Genomic DNA, 13,878 nt, shown 5'->3' on the forward strand with positions numbered 1-13,878 from the left:
TGTGATCGCATTCTTTGGTTCATCAATGACTGAGACTCAAGCGAGTCAAAGCCGGTGTTCTGGGAATGCGTGAACACTTTGTGAGTGAAGGAGTTATCCAACACGGTCACCACTGCCCGATTGGGGAACACCAAGATAGAGACTGTCTGTGCATGCTCGGATCAGAATCTGGATCCAGTACCGTTTTAGAAATGGTTTTGCAAAATTTATTTTACATAAAATGATACATTATTTATAGTTATTTCAAATAAAGTGTTTTATCGAGCTTTGCGGGACCCGATCGGATGCACAGACGCTCTTATATGGACATGTACTATGGATTGGGGTTTGGCAGTACATGTGTACATGCCCTAGATTCCATAATGATGGTGTTGATTAGTGGGGGGGTTGTATATGATAAATTGTTATCATATAGGGAGTTATTTGGAATTTGCTAATTTAATTGGCTCTTTATTTAGATAATGGATTTGGTGCTAATTGTAATTATCCATTAATAATTAAATAAAGAATCTAATTAATACTTTCCCTATTAGATTCTGCTTCTTCACCTGTGTAGCACTTTGAGTTTAAACAGAACTGCCAGACTGAGAGAGAGAGAGTCAGACTCTCACTAGGGCTCTATTAAATCTATCTAGGATTTAATTAAACCCTATTATTATAAATAGGGGACCAAAAATACGCAGAAGAGAAGCTCTCCACATTTTTGGAGCAGACACTCTCTCTCCTACATTTTTGGTTTCTCTCTCTCCCTCTTGTGATCTCTCTTCTTCTTCTTGCTTCTCTCACCTGTGTTTGAGAGTTAGGGTTTGTGAAACCCTAGATCTGTGCTGAGGAGTTTGAGGGCATCTGGGATTGGCATGTAGAACCTTGGTAGCACCATTGGAGGTTCAGATCTGTTTGCTTGGAGCGCTCATTGGAGGAAGAATCACTGTCTATTGGAGGAGCAACACTTGAGGCTCACCAGGTTAGCAGTTCTTTATTAATTCCTTCTGTTCATTGATTATTAATATTTATGGGATGCGAAAGAAACTCGAATCGATTATTTTCCGCTGCGCATTCGAGTATGGGATGGATCCCTCTTCCCATGTGATGGACTAGAGACGAGTTTCTCCGTCCCTATTGTGATAATTAATTTTATGGAATGCAATAGGGAAGGAGAAACCCTAATAGGGATGCACCAGGGTTCCCATGGGCGACCATGGGAAACCCTAAAATTAAAATGGGACACCCATGGGACACCATGGGCTAACCCAGGGCGTGCAAAACCCTAAAGATAAATATCTTTGTCTCCCTAGGGAACCATGGTTTGATCCCTAGACCGTTATTTAGCCAACAGTGTGGTATCAGAGCCACCTTTCCCACCCATGAATATTAGATAATTAATGGTTAATATGATTATCATGAGTGGGATGCAAGTTGGCACATGGGTGGTTAGGATATGGTTGTTGTAACAACCTTCCCATGTGCACATGGGTAGTTACAAGGTTGTTAGTGTAACAACCTACCCATGTGATGATGGATTTGGTTTGTTTTGTTTATTCCAATTATTGAAGCATGTACCAATTAGGTTGTGATTACTAATTTTTATTTTAAAACTTTTTAATCATGTTCTATATGTGGGGGGGGAGCGCACGCTGCCAAGCCTCTGTGCACGCCCTTCCCCATGAACCTACCCTTGTGCGCATCCCCTTGTGGGCTGCTGCCTGTGGGCAGCAAGCTTGCGGGCTGCGGGCCTGCAGGCTGCTGTCCGTGGGCTTTAGCCTATGGGCAGCAAGCCTGCGGCCTACAGCCCAAGGCTGCTGTCCGTGGGCCCTGTGCCTATGGGCTGCACAGGGAGTGCCTGCAGCCTGTGCAAGTGGGCTGCATGCACCCCCCTTGTTTTCCCTCCAGTTTAAAAAAAAAAAAAAAAAAAAAACAGATTTTTCAAAACAGAATTTTATTATTTTGTTTTGTTTTTGGAGGATGATGATGGGTGAAGAGATTTCCTCTTTACCCACTTGCAATTAAAATGCGATTTTAATTTTATGGGCTTGGATACATGATATCACATGCGATGTGGTGGTTCAATAATTGAAGGAATCCATGTTTTAATTTTTGGTTCACTTGCTTTAATGCCCATGCATGAAATTATATTATGATGTGATTATGGGAATGGCATTCTAATAAATGGATGGATTGTTTATGTATGTGATACATGGGGTTATGGGTGGATGTGATGCTTCTCTCTCTTTCTCTCTCTCCCCCTTTCTTTTTTATAAACAAATGTACTCCACCCCATGGGCAACCCAAATGGTGGGTTAGTTTCTCCATGCGGGGTTTCTTTATTATTATGGAAAGGAAAGTGTATACAATTTTTCTAGGTTTCCATTGTAATTTTAGAGGAGTTAGGACTCCCAGGGCATGTAGATGGTGATCCACATGTGGTGCTCAAAGCTTATGGAGATGCAAGTCACCTACTTTGAAGACGTGATCGGGCAAAGGAGATGATCGAGGCGTGGCATCCATGGCATGATAAATGCACCCAAAGTTATTAGTTTTATTTTTATTGGGAGGGTTCTTTAATTGCTTCTGATAAAAATGCCGCCATCCCATAATCACTTTTAATTAATATTGATTAATTATGTTGTTTAAATCTATCCATGTATGTGAGAGTTAATTAATCCCTCTTTATTCACAATACATGTATGATATGGACTAGTCTTAATCGGTAGACATGTCCATGGCCTCCTATTGAAGATGAATGTAGAAAATGTGTGACATGACCCCGCATAAGCCGACAGGACATTGCCAGGACCTCTGTCACGCATTTATCTATATTTACCTCCATCTAGATACGTTAGGGTATGGATAGTGAGAGGGCACTACGACAGTGGGTCATCTTTCATGATTCCATGATTCTAACTAATGCGATAGGTAAGTACATGACTTGGGTGTATGTCAGCCGACAGGATCTGGACATGACACCCAGGTGACCGAAAATATTGGAAGCCCATGAGGCGGACAGCTTAGTCCACACTACCATGGTGTGTATAATGACTCCCGACAGGGTAAGTTATGCATGCAAGGGTTGTAGGTATCCAATTCATCTTTTGAGTTATGAGGGAAACCCAAATCATGAAAGACCATTGATGTGTGTGTGCTCAATTTATTATTTTCAATGGTCATTAATTAGCATGTGATTATTTACTTGTGCATGTGTAGATTAATATACGATGGCTGCCGTTAATTCCAACCTGTTAACACTCATTAGCGAATACAAACTTAATGGTACAAACTATGTCGATTGGTACCGAAGCATTAAGTTGCTCCTGACTGCTGAAGGACTGTACACAGTTCTAGATGAACAAGTTCCTCCTCAACCCGACCCGAACGATTTTGAGGCAAATGAAGAGATGCAAGGGTTCCTCATGAGGGATTCCAAGGCATCACTCTATATCCTAGGATCGTTGGAAAAATCAGTTGTAGGCTCAGTCAAGGATATACGCACTGCTGGGGGTAAAATGGATAAGTTTGCTGAATTGTTCAACAGGCAGTTGACACACGCACATTCTGATGCGGTGAGTCAAATCCATAACTCCAAGATATCTCAAGGGACTCCAGTGATGGATCATGTAATGAAAATGATCAATCTGTTTGAAAAACTGGAATCCATGGGGACTGATTTCAGCCTGCGATACAAGACTGATGTGATCTTAGCGTCACTCACTTCTGCCTACGCACCTTTTAGGATGTCCTACAAGATGTCCGAGAAGGAGATGGAGCTCACCGAGCTTGCTAAAGCACTGGTAGAGGCTGAAGCGTCCTTGAAAAAGGACAAGGTTGAGGTCAATGCAACTGAGGTAAAGCCTTCTTCAAATGGGAAGAAGAAGAAAAAGGGAAGTAAGGGCAAGACCCTGAAAGCCAAGGGTGGGAAGTCTGGCAATAAAGGCAAAGGCAAGTGCTTCTATTGCAAGAAGGAGGGTCACTGGAAAAGAAACTGTCGTGCTTACCTGGCAACTTTGAAAGACAAGACAACTTTGAAAGACAAGAAGCCGGATGAAACAGAGGTTGCTAAAGAAGGTACATGTGATGTTCACGCTCTTTATGAGTTTAATTTGTCTTTTGAACCGACCAATTCTTGGTTGGTGGATAGTGGATCCACTGTTCACATTTGCAATGATTTGCAGGGGTTCAAGGAGACAAGGAACCTGGAAAGAAATGAAGTGCGTCTTCGGATGGGCACTGGAGCTGAGACCATGGCGTTGGCTGTGGGAACTTTTATTTTAAATTTTAGTTCTGCTAGTTTAGTTTTAAAGGATTGCTATTATGTACCCTCTTTCAAGAGGAAGATAATTTCAGTTTCAAAACTTGTTTTGGACGGATATAGTTTTTCCTTTAATTCTAAATTGATTATTCGTTTTAATAATTCCTTTGTGGCATCCGGATATATGCAAAGTGGTTTGTATTTTCTAGATTGCCCTATTAGAACGAATGTTGTTTCAAATGTTGATTTGAAACGGAAAGCAGCTCCAGTGAACTCAACATATCTGTGGCATCTAAGATTAGGTCACATTAATGTGGACCGAATCAGTAGATTGGTGAGGAATGGGTCCTTAGAGAGTCTGAGGGTGGAACCATTCCCCACCTGTGAGTCATGCCTTCAGGGCAAAATGACCAAGAAATCATTTAGCAATAAAGGTGCTAGAGCCACAGATCTGTTGGAGTTGATACACACTGACGTGTGTGGACCCATAAACATACAAGCAAGATATGGGTATGAGTACTTTATCACGTTCACCGATGATTACTCTAGATATGGTTACATATACTTGATGCGTAGGAAATCGGAAGCCTTTGATAAATTCAAAGAATTCCAAGCCGAGGTCGAAAGATAGCTCGATAAACGCGTCAAGTCCTTACGATCAGATCGTGGAGGGGAGTATCTATCGGATGAGTTTAAAGAACATCTCATATCCCAAGGGATAGTTAGTCAACTAACTAATCCAGGCACACCACAACAAAATGGTGTATCCGAACGACGCAATCGGGCCCTATTGGATATGGTCAGGACGATGCTCACTTATAGTGAGCTGCCTCTTTCTTTCTGGGGGTACGCTTTAGAGACGGCGATATATATCTTGAATAGGGTTCCATCTAAGTCTGTAGCCAAGACACCCTTTGAGTTATGGAAAGGGCGAAAGCCCAGTATTCAACACCTTAGGATATGGGGTTGCATAGCACATGTGCGAAAGCAACAGACAGACAAGTTAGAATCCAGGACTTCGAGATGCTATTTCTTAGGCTACCCCAAAGGCACGATAGGCTATTATTTCTATGACCCAGTTGACCAAAAGGTCATTGTAAGTAAACATGTCACATTTTTGGAGGAAGAAATGATGACCCAGAGGTCCGAACCAGTAGTCATAAAAGAGCTATCAGATGGCTCAGAAATGTCACTTCCAGAAGTGAGACCAACTAACATACCCACTGAAATACCAACACTTGAGGAACCTCGACGCAGTGGGAGGACTGTTAGACCACCCACCAGGCTAACTCTTCTAACCGAAGAGGAAATAGTGGAAGAGTTCCACATGGTATCGGTTGAATCGGATGATGATCCGATGACATACTCTGAGGCTCTAAAGGATGTTGATGCCACTAGGTGGCTGGAAGCAATGCGCTCTGAAATCGATTCGATGCATTCCAACAAGGTCTGGACTCTAGTCGATCCACCACTTGGCGTCAAGCCGATTGGATGTAAATGGATCTTCAAGAGGAAGAAGGGCGTAGATGGAAAGGTCGAGAGATTCAAACCGAGACTGGTGGCAAAGGGTTATACCCAGAAAGAGGGTATAGACTATGAGGAAACCTTTTCACCAGTAGCGATGATGAAATCCATCAGGATTTTATTGGCTATCGCAGCACACTTTGATTATGAGATCTGGCAGATGGATGTGCAGACTGCATTTCTAAATGGGTTCCTTCAAGAGGAAATCTACATGGAACAGCCAGAGGGGTTCTCTTCCTTGGAGGAAGAAAGAAAGGTGTGCAAATTGCAGAGGTCCATTTATGGGCTGAAGCAGGCTTCCAGGAGCTGGAACATCAGGTTTGATCAATCAATCAAATCATTTGGTTTTGATCAAAACATGGATGATCCATGCGTTTACAAGAAGATCAGTGGGAGGGCAGTATGTTTTCTTGTTTTATACGTAGATGACATACTGCTGATTGGTAACGATGTAGGATTCCTTTCATCAGTAAAACAGTGGTTATCCACAACGTTTTCGATGAAAGACCTTGGTGAAGCTAGCTATGTCCTTGGGATCAAACTCGTAAGAGATTGCCAGAAAAGGATGCTAGGCTTGTCACAGGCTACCTATATAGACAAAGTCCTGGCCAGATTTAGTATGGAGAACTCCAAGAGGGGAAGTGTTCCCTTCAGACATGGAGTCAGTCTTTCCAGATCTCAATGTCCTCAGTCTCAGACAGACATTGAAGAGATGAAGAGGATTTCCTATGCCTCAGCAGTGGGGAGTCTTATGTACGCCATGTTGTGTACGAGGCCGGATATTTGCTATGCAGTAGGCATGGTAAGTCGTTATCAATCTAACCCTGGACGCGAGCATTGGAGTGCTGTTAAGAATATCCTCAAGTACTTGAGAAGGACTAAGGAATATTTCTTGGTTTTTGGATCTGATCAGTTGTCAGTATTGGGATACACAAATTCAGATTTCCAAACTGACAAGGATGACAGAAAATCCACATCCGAGATGGTATATCTAATGGGTGGAGGTGCCATTGTGTGGCGGAGTACGAAACAAAAGTCTACAGCCGATTCTACTACCGAAGCAGAATACCTTGCAGCTTATGATGCAACAAAAGAAGGTGTTTGGCTGAGAAAATTCCTATCAGATTTGGAGGTAGTCCCTGATCTTGTCAAGGGCTCTATTCCCCTGTTATGTGACAACAAAGGGGCCATTGCACAAGCTAAGGAGCCTAGGGCTCATCAGAGGAACAAGCACGTGCAGCGGAAGTATCACCTCATCAGAGAGATTATCCAGCAGGGTGACGTGAGTATCTCCAAAGTGGACACAATTGAAAATGTGTCTGATGCCATGACAAAGGGTTTGTCACCAGGAGTGTTTGAGAAACACATGGAGGGCATGGGTTTAAAATGTATGGGGAATTGGCTTTGATGTACAAGTGGGAGATTGTTGGACAAGTGTGTGTCCATCAAACCCGGTTCGGTCCGGTTCAACCCGGTTCACCTTTGTATTGAACATTTATACATTTTAGTTTAATATTGTCACATGCGATATAAACTTTTTGAGCATTATGTGTCCGTAAGTTATACTTAAAATGGTAGTCACGACTAGGGTTTGGGCTGGGCACCCTTATTATATGGTCGTCGCATTGGGTATGCCTAGACATGTGATGTCAGGGTACGAATGCGAGTACTCACATGTTTGATGTGTGCATTGGTGAAGAATCTACTTTGTCGATTCCCTCATGTATTACTTCCAGATGTAGGAAGGGATAGACATGTGTCACCGACACCCTGTACCTGAGGGAACCCTGTCACTGCAAAGTGTGATCGCATTCTTTGGTTCATCAATGACTGAGACTCAAGCGAGTCAAAGCCGGTGTTCTGGGAATGCGTGAACACTTTGTGAGTGAAGGAGTTATCCAACACAGTCACCACTGCCCGATTAGGGAACACCAAGATAGAGACTGTCTATGCATGGTCGGATCGTAACTGGATCCGAAGAGCTTTTGAAATGGTTTTGCAAAATTTATTTTACATAAAATGATACATTATTTATAGTTATTTCAAATAAAGTGTTTTATCGAGTTTTGTGGGACCCGATCGGATGCACAGACGCTCTTATATGGACATGTACTATGGATTGGGGTTTGGCAGTACATGTGTACATGCCCTAGATTCCATAATGATGGTGTTGATTAATGGGGGGGTTGTATATGATAAATTGTTATCATATAGGGAGTTATTTGGAATTTGCTAATTTAATTGGCTCTTTATTTAGATAATGGATTTGGTGCTAATTGTAATTATCCATTAATAATTAAATAAAGAATCTAATTAATACTTTCCCTATTAGATTCTGCTTCTTCACCTGTGTAGCACTTTGAGTTTAAACAGAATCGCAGACGAGAGAGAGAGTCGACTCTCACTAGGGCTCTATTAAATCTATCTAGGATTTAATTAAACCCTATTATTATAAATAGGGGACCAAAAATACGCAGAAGAGAAGCTCTCCACGTTTTTGGAGCAGACACTCTCTCTCCTATGTTTTTGGTTTCTCTCTCTCCCACTTGTGATCTCTCTTCTTCTTCTTGCTTCTCTCACCTGTGTTTGAGAGTTAGGGTTTGTGAAACCCTAGATCTGTGCTGAGGAGTTTGAGGGCATCTGGGATTGGCGTGTAGAACCTTGGTAGCACCATTGGAGGTTCAGATCTGTTTGCTTAGAGCGCTCATTGGAGGAAGAACCACTGTCTATTGGAGGAGCAACACTTGAGGCTCACCAGGTTAGCAGTTCTTTATTAATTCCTTCTGTTCATTGATTATTAATATTTATGGGATGCGAAAGAAACTCGAATCGATTATTTTCCGCTGCGCATTCGAGTATGGGATGGATCCCTCTTCCCATGTGATGGACTAGAGACGAGTTTCTCCATCCCTATTGTGATAATTAATTTTATGGAATGCAATAGGGAAGGAGAAACCCTAATAGGGATGCACCAGGGTTCCCATGGGAAACCCTAAAATTAAAATGGGGCACCCATGGGACACCATGGGCTAACCTAGGGCATGCAAAACCCTAAAGAAAAATATCTTGGTCTCCCTAGGGAACCATGGTTTGATCCCTGGACCGTTGTTTAGCCAACACTTAATGCCATGAAATAAATTTAATTCCCTATATGCATCTAGAAGTTTGGACAGCACCTCCATAATGTATATGTAGCTTTACCTCTACCTCACGGAGAGGTTGCTTTTTGTTTTTTTTTTTTAATGAAAAAAGGAAATTATATATATATATAAAGTTCCTACTAATTAAACATAATAGGTACAGTAATAGAAAGTTCTGAAGATGACAAACTCCAAAGTTTAGCATAGTAAGAGAGATTATGAGCTGGCTAGACATACAACCTTGGTTTTTTGCGAACCATCACAAAAGAAAAAAGGACTGAAATTAGATTTTACATCAAAAAGTAAATGAAAAAGAGTCCATGGCCAAGGGTAATCACTCGGATCCGATAACTATTGAGAAATCTCCAATGAGTCAGTCCAAATTTCTAATTTCCTACATCCCAAAAGAAGTGCTTCTTTGATTCCTCGTTAGAGTCCCCAAAGTTCTATTTCCGTTGCTATTCCAAAGGAGAGGGCAAATGAGGGTCTCTGTGGGAGTCGCTGCACACTGCTTTATTGTCACGTTCTTCACAAATATGGATAGATCTCTTCTTATGTGAAGAATGGTGCAGTTCCTTGTCAGATTTGAGCTCATAGATCCAAGACTTCAATCGGTTAGAGAGTTCAGTAGGGGAATGGGCAAGTTTGTGGATACCATTGGAGAAATTTTGGATGACCACAAATTCGGCTTTGTCTTCAGTACCAAGAGGCTCATCAAGGCAATCAACACGGTTACGTTTCTTAGGGGGGGCAGCAAGGGCTTTTCCTTTCCAATGCTTACGTCCCTGAGAATTTGAAGTTTTATGAGCGGCAGGGCCTGAATCATCTGAAGAAGGTGAAGTATTGGAATGAAAAGGCATAGTAGTAGTAGTAGGATTCAAGGGTTGACTTTTGAGGCTATCGGCAAGGGTTTGGGGAGGGTGAGGGTGAGGGTTGCAGGTGGGTAAAGAGAAGGGTGTAAATTGAACCGGTGTAAATGGTAGAGAGGGAGAGTAAAGGAATTGGTTAGATTGAGTAAAGGATGTTGAAAAGGGAGAATTGTGGGAGAAAAAGAAATGGGTTTGGTCACATGGATGTAACCTTCCGGATTTAGGGGAGATGATAGTAAGATATAATAAAGAGATAGGGGTGTAAAAGTGTCAAAAAAACAAGGGTTCTAGATTTAGAAAAGTATTCAGCCAAGTAGAGTCTAGAGGGGAAAGACTATTTACTGGGTAGAGGAAGCATTCAATAGGATAGAAACAGTTTCAAGGACAGAGGTAGCATCTGATTGACCAAGGTGGGGAATGGGACAAATTAAAATTGGAAAAGAAGAAAAGCTTTTAGGTTCAAAAGGGGAAGAAGGGAGTTTATTCTTCGACACCTTATAACCATAATAATCTCTAGTGTGATGAGTGAGACGACCACATCTTCGACAAATGAAATAGGCTTCAAAATGGAAGGACATCAAGGAAGTCCTCACTAATTGAACCTCAGAATGGTCCAAGACTCCAAGGAAAGCTGCGAGATACTGGTGGAAGATTCACTTGAAGAGCCTCTTTTTGTCTTAAAACTTCGAATAGTCTTGATTTTTTGAAGCTTCAGTAACAATTGTCGAAGATAGTGCTTCAGATGATGAAAATGTTGGATTTGTGTGTCCATCAAACTTGGTTCGGTCCGGTTCAATCCGATTTTACTTCGTATTGAACCTTTATACATTTTGGTTTAATATTATCACATGCAAAACAAATTTTTTAGCATTATGTGTCCTTAAGTGTTACTTTAAATGGTAGTCACGACTAGGGTTTGGGCTGGGCACCCTTATTATATGGTCGTCGCATTGGATATGCCTAGACATGTGATGTCAGGGTACGAATATGAGCACTCACATGTTCGATGTGTGTATTAGCGAAGAATCTACTTTGTCAATTTACTCATGGGTTACTGCCAGATGTAGGATGGGATAGACATGAGTCACCGTGACCCTGTACCTGAAGGGACCCTGTCACTACAAAGTGTGACCATATTCTTTAATTCATCAATGACTGACACTCAAGTGAGTCAAAGTCGGTGTTCTGGGAATGCTCGAACACTTTGTGAGTGAAGGAGTTACTCAACATGATCACCACTGCCCCAATTGGGGAACAACAAGATTGAGATTGTCTGTGAATGATCAAATCAGAATCTGGATCTAGTGCCATTTTGAAAATGATTTTTATAAAACCTATTTTACATAAAATAATAGATTATATATAGTTATTTAATTAAAATATTTTATCGAGTTTTACGGGACCCGATCAGATACATAGACACTTTTGTTTGGACATGTACTATGGAATGGGGTTTGGCGGTACTAGTATACATGTCCTAGATTCTGTAATGATGGTGTTGATTAGTGGGGGGTTGTACATGATGATTTATTATCATGTAAGGAGTTATTTAGAATTTGCAAAAATAATTGATTATTTATTTAATTAATGGATATGGTGCTAATTATAATTATCCATAAATTAAAATAATTAATTAATTATACTATTCCCTATTAGATTCTGCTTCTTCACCAATTAGAAGCACTTTGAGATTAAATAGGAAAGCCAACAAAGAGAGAGAGAGAGAGTCAGACTCTCATAGGGATTATTCCCATCCAGGGTTTTAGAAACTCTAGGTTTATAAAAACTCCAAAAACACAGAGGGGGGAGGGGGGCGAAGTGCTCCACGTTTTTGGCTACTCCCCCCCCTGGACAAATTTTGGCTCTCCCCCTCTCTCTCTTGTGATCTCTTCTCTTTCCTTCTTCTAGCTCTCTAGACTTTTGAGAGTTGGGGTTTCGGAAACCCAAATCTGTGACTGAGGAACTGAAGAGGATCTAGGATTGGCTTGAAGAACCTTGGCTGCACCATTGGAGGTTCAGATCTGTTTACTTGGAGTGCTCAGTGGAGGAAGAACCACTGTCTATTGGAGGAGCAACACTTGAGGCTCATCAAGTTAGCAAATTTATGTTAATTCCTATTGTTTTAATTTAATGATTATTCATGGGATGTAAAAGTAACCCGAATTTATTCCTTTCTGCTGCGCATTTGGGTATGGGATGGATTCCTCTTTCCATGGGATGGAGTAGAGATGTGTTTTTCTCTATGACATAGATCCCATTATTTTATGGGATATTAAAGGGATGGATTGGGCATTGGTTTGTCATACCAAACCCTAATAGGGTCCTAGTAGGGCACCATGGGTGACCATGGAAACCCTAAAAATTGAAAATAGGGCAACCCTGGGGTTCCCTAGGGACAACCCTGGAGATCCCAAGAGTTGGGAACACGAAAAATATTGTTTATTAGTTTCTCAAGGTGAAACACCATGATCCCATGGACCGTAGCATTGCCGACAGTATGGTGTCAGAGCCACCTTTCTCGCCCATGGATGTCATATAATTAATTGTATGCAATTATTGGGTAAGGGATACAATCTTTTTAATGGAACATTCATTGTAGAATATGGTTATGGATGATGGCACATGGGGTTGGTCAACCTTCCCATATGCACATAGGTGGTTATAAGGTAGTTATTCATGTAACAACCTTGTCATGTGCACATGGGTGATTATGGTTGTTGTAACAACCTTGACCATGTAAGATGACAGATATTTAGATTTTGTAATTATTTTAGTTTATTCCATCATAGGGTTAAATCCCATTATTCCATATTAAATTAAAAAAAATTTATGTACCCTAGGTTCACTGCACATGACCTGCTGCCTTTGCACACCCGTGGCCTGCGCTTGTCGCGCGCGTGCTGTGCAGCTGCAGCAGGGCCGTGGTCTACATCTCGTGCACGCGGTGTGTGGTTTCGGCAGAGCTGCGACCTACACCATCCTCGTGCAATGCTGGCTGCAGCCTGCGTGCGGCCAGCACCTGTGCATGCACGGTCTGCCCTTGTGCAGGCTGCACGCGTCCAGTGTTGCTACCCAGTTGTGCGTTTGCGTGCGATTGCTCCCTGGGGTATTTTGGCAGTGTTTTTCCCTCTAGAAAAATAAAAAAAAATTACAAAATAGAATATTTATTTATTTTTAATGGTTTTACGAATTAGAGGAAGATGATGGGCGAAGACATCCTTCCCTTCACCCACTTATGAACAAATTGGTTTTGGGGACATGTTTTTACATGAGATGTGATGCTATTTTTTTTGGAATTGTCCATGTGATTATGGGCCCTATACATAGTATTGCTTGTCTATGTGATTATGGGATTGGCTATCTAATAATGTGGTTATTTATTGCATGAATTTTAATTCATGGGGTTAATGGGTGGATGTGATGCTTCTCTATTTCTCTTTCTCCCTCTATCTTTTTTATAAACAAATGTACTCCACCCCATGGGCAGCCCAAAATGGTGGGTTGGTTTCTCCATGGGGGTTTCTTTACTTTTATGGAAAGGAAAGTGTATAGAATTTTTCTTAGGTTTTCAATGTAATTTTTAGAGGAGATGAGATTTTCCAGTGCATGTTGATGATGATTCACATGTGTTCAAAGTTTAAGGAGATGATGATTGCCAACTTTGAAGGAAGGCCAGACAGAGGAGATGATCGAGTTGAAGAAAGCTACATCCTTGGCATGATGATGCACCCTACAAATTTATTAGATTTAAATTTTTATTGGGAGGGAATTTTTAATTGCTTCTAATAAAAATGCTGTCATCCCATAATCACTTTTAATTAATGTTGATTAATTATATTATTTGATTCCATCCATGATATGTATGTGAGAGTTGCTTTATACCTCTTTGATTATAATACATGTATGATATGGACTAGTCTATATTAGTAGACATGTCCATGACCTCCTATAGATGGTAAATGTGGAGATTGTATGATATGACCCGGCATACGCCGACAGGACATTATCAGGCTCATTATCATATGGTTATCTATATTTATCTCTATCTAGATACGTTAGGATATGGATAGTGAGAGGGCACTGCAACAGTGGGCCATCTTTC

The sequence above is a fragment of the Telopea speciosissima genome, chromosome 5 (genome assembly GCF_018873765.1).
Source record: "Telopea speciosissima isolate NSW1024214 ecotype Mountain lineage chromosome 5, Tspe_v1, whole genome shotgun sequence".
Classification (NCBI taxonomy): Eukaryota; Viridiplantae; Streptophyta; class Magnoliopsida; order Proteales; family Proteaceae; genus Telopea; species Telopea speciosissima.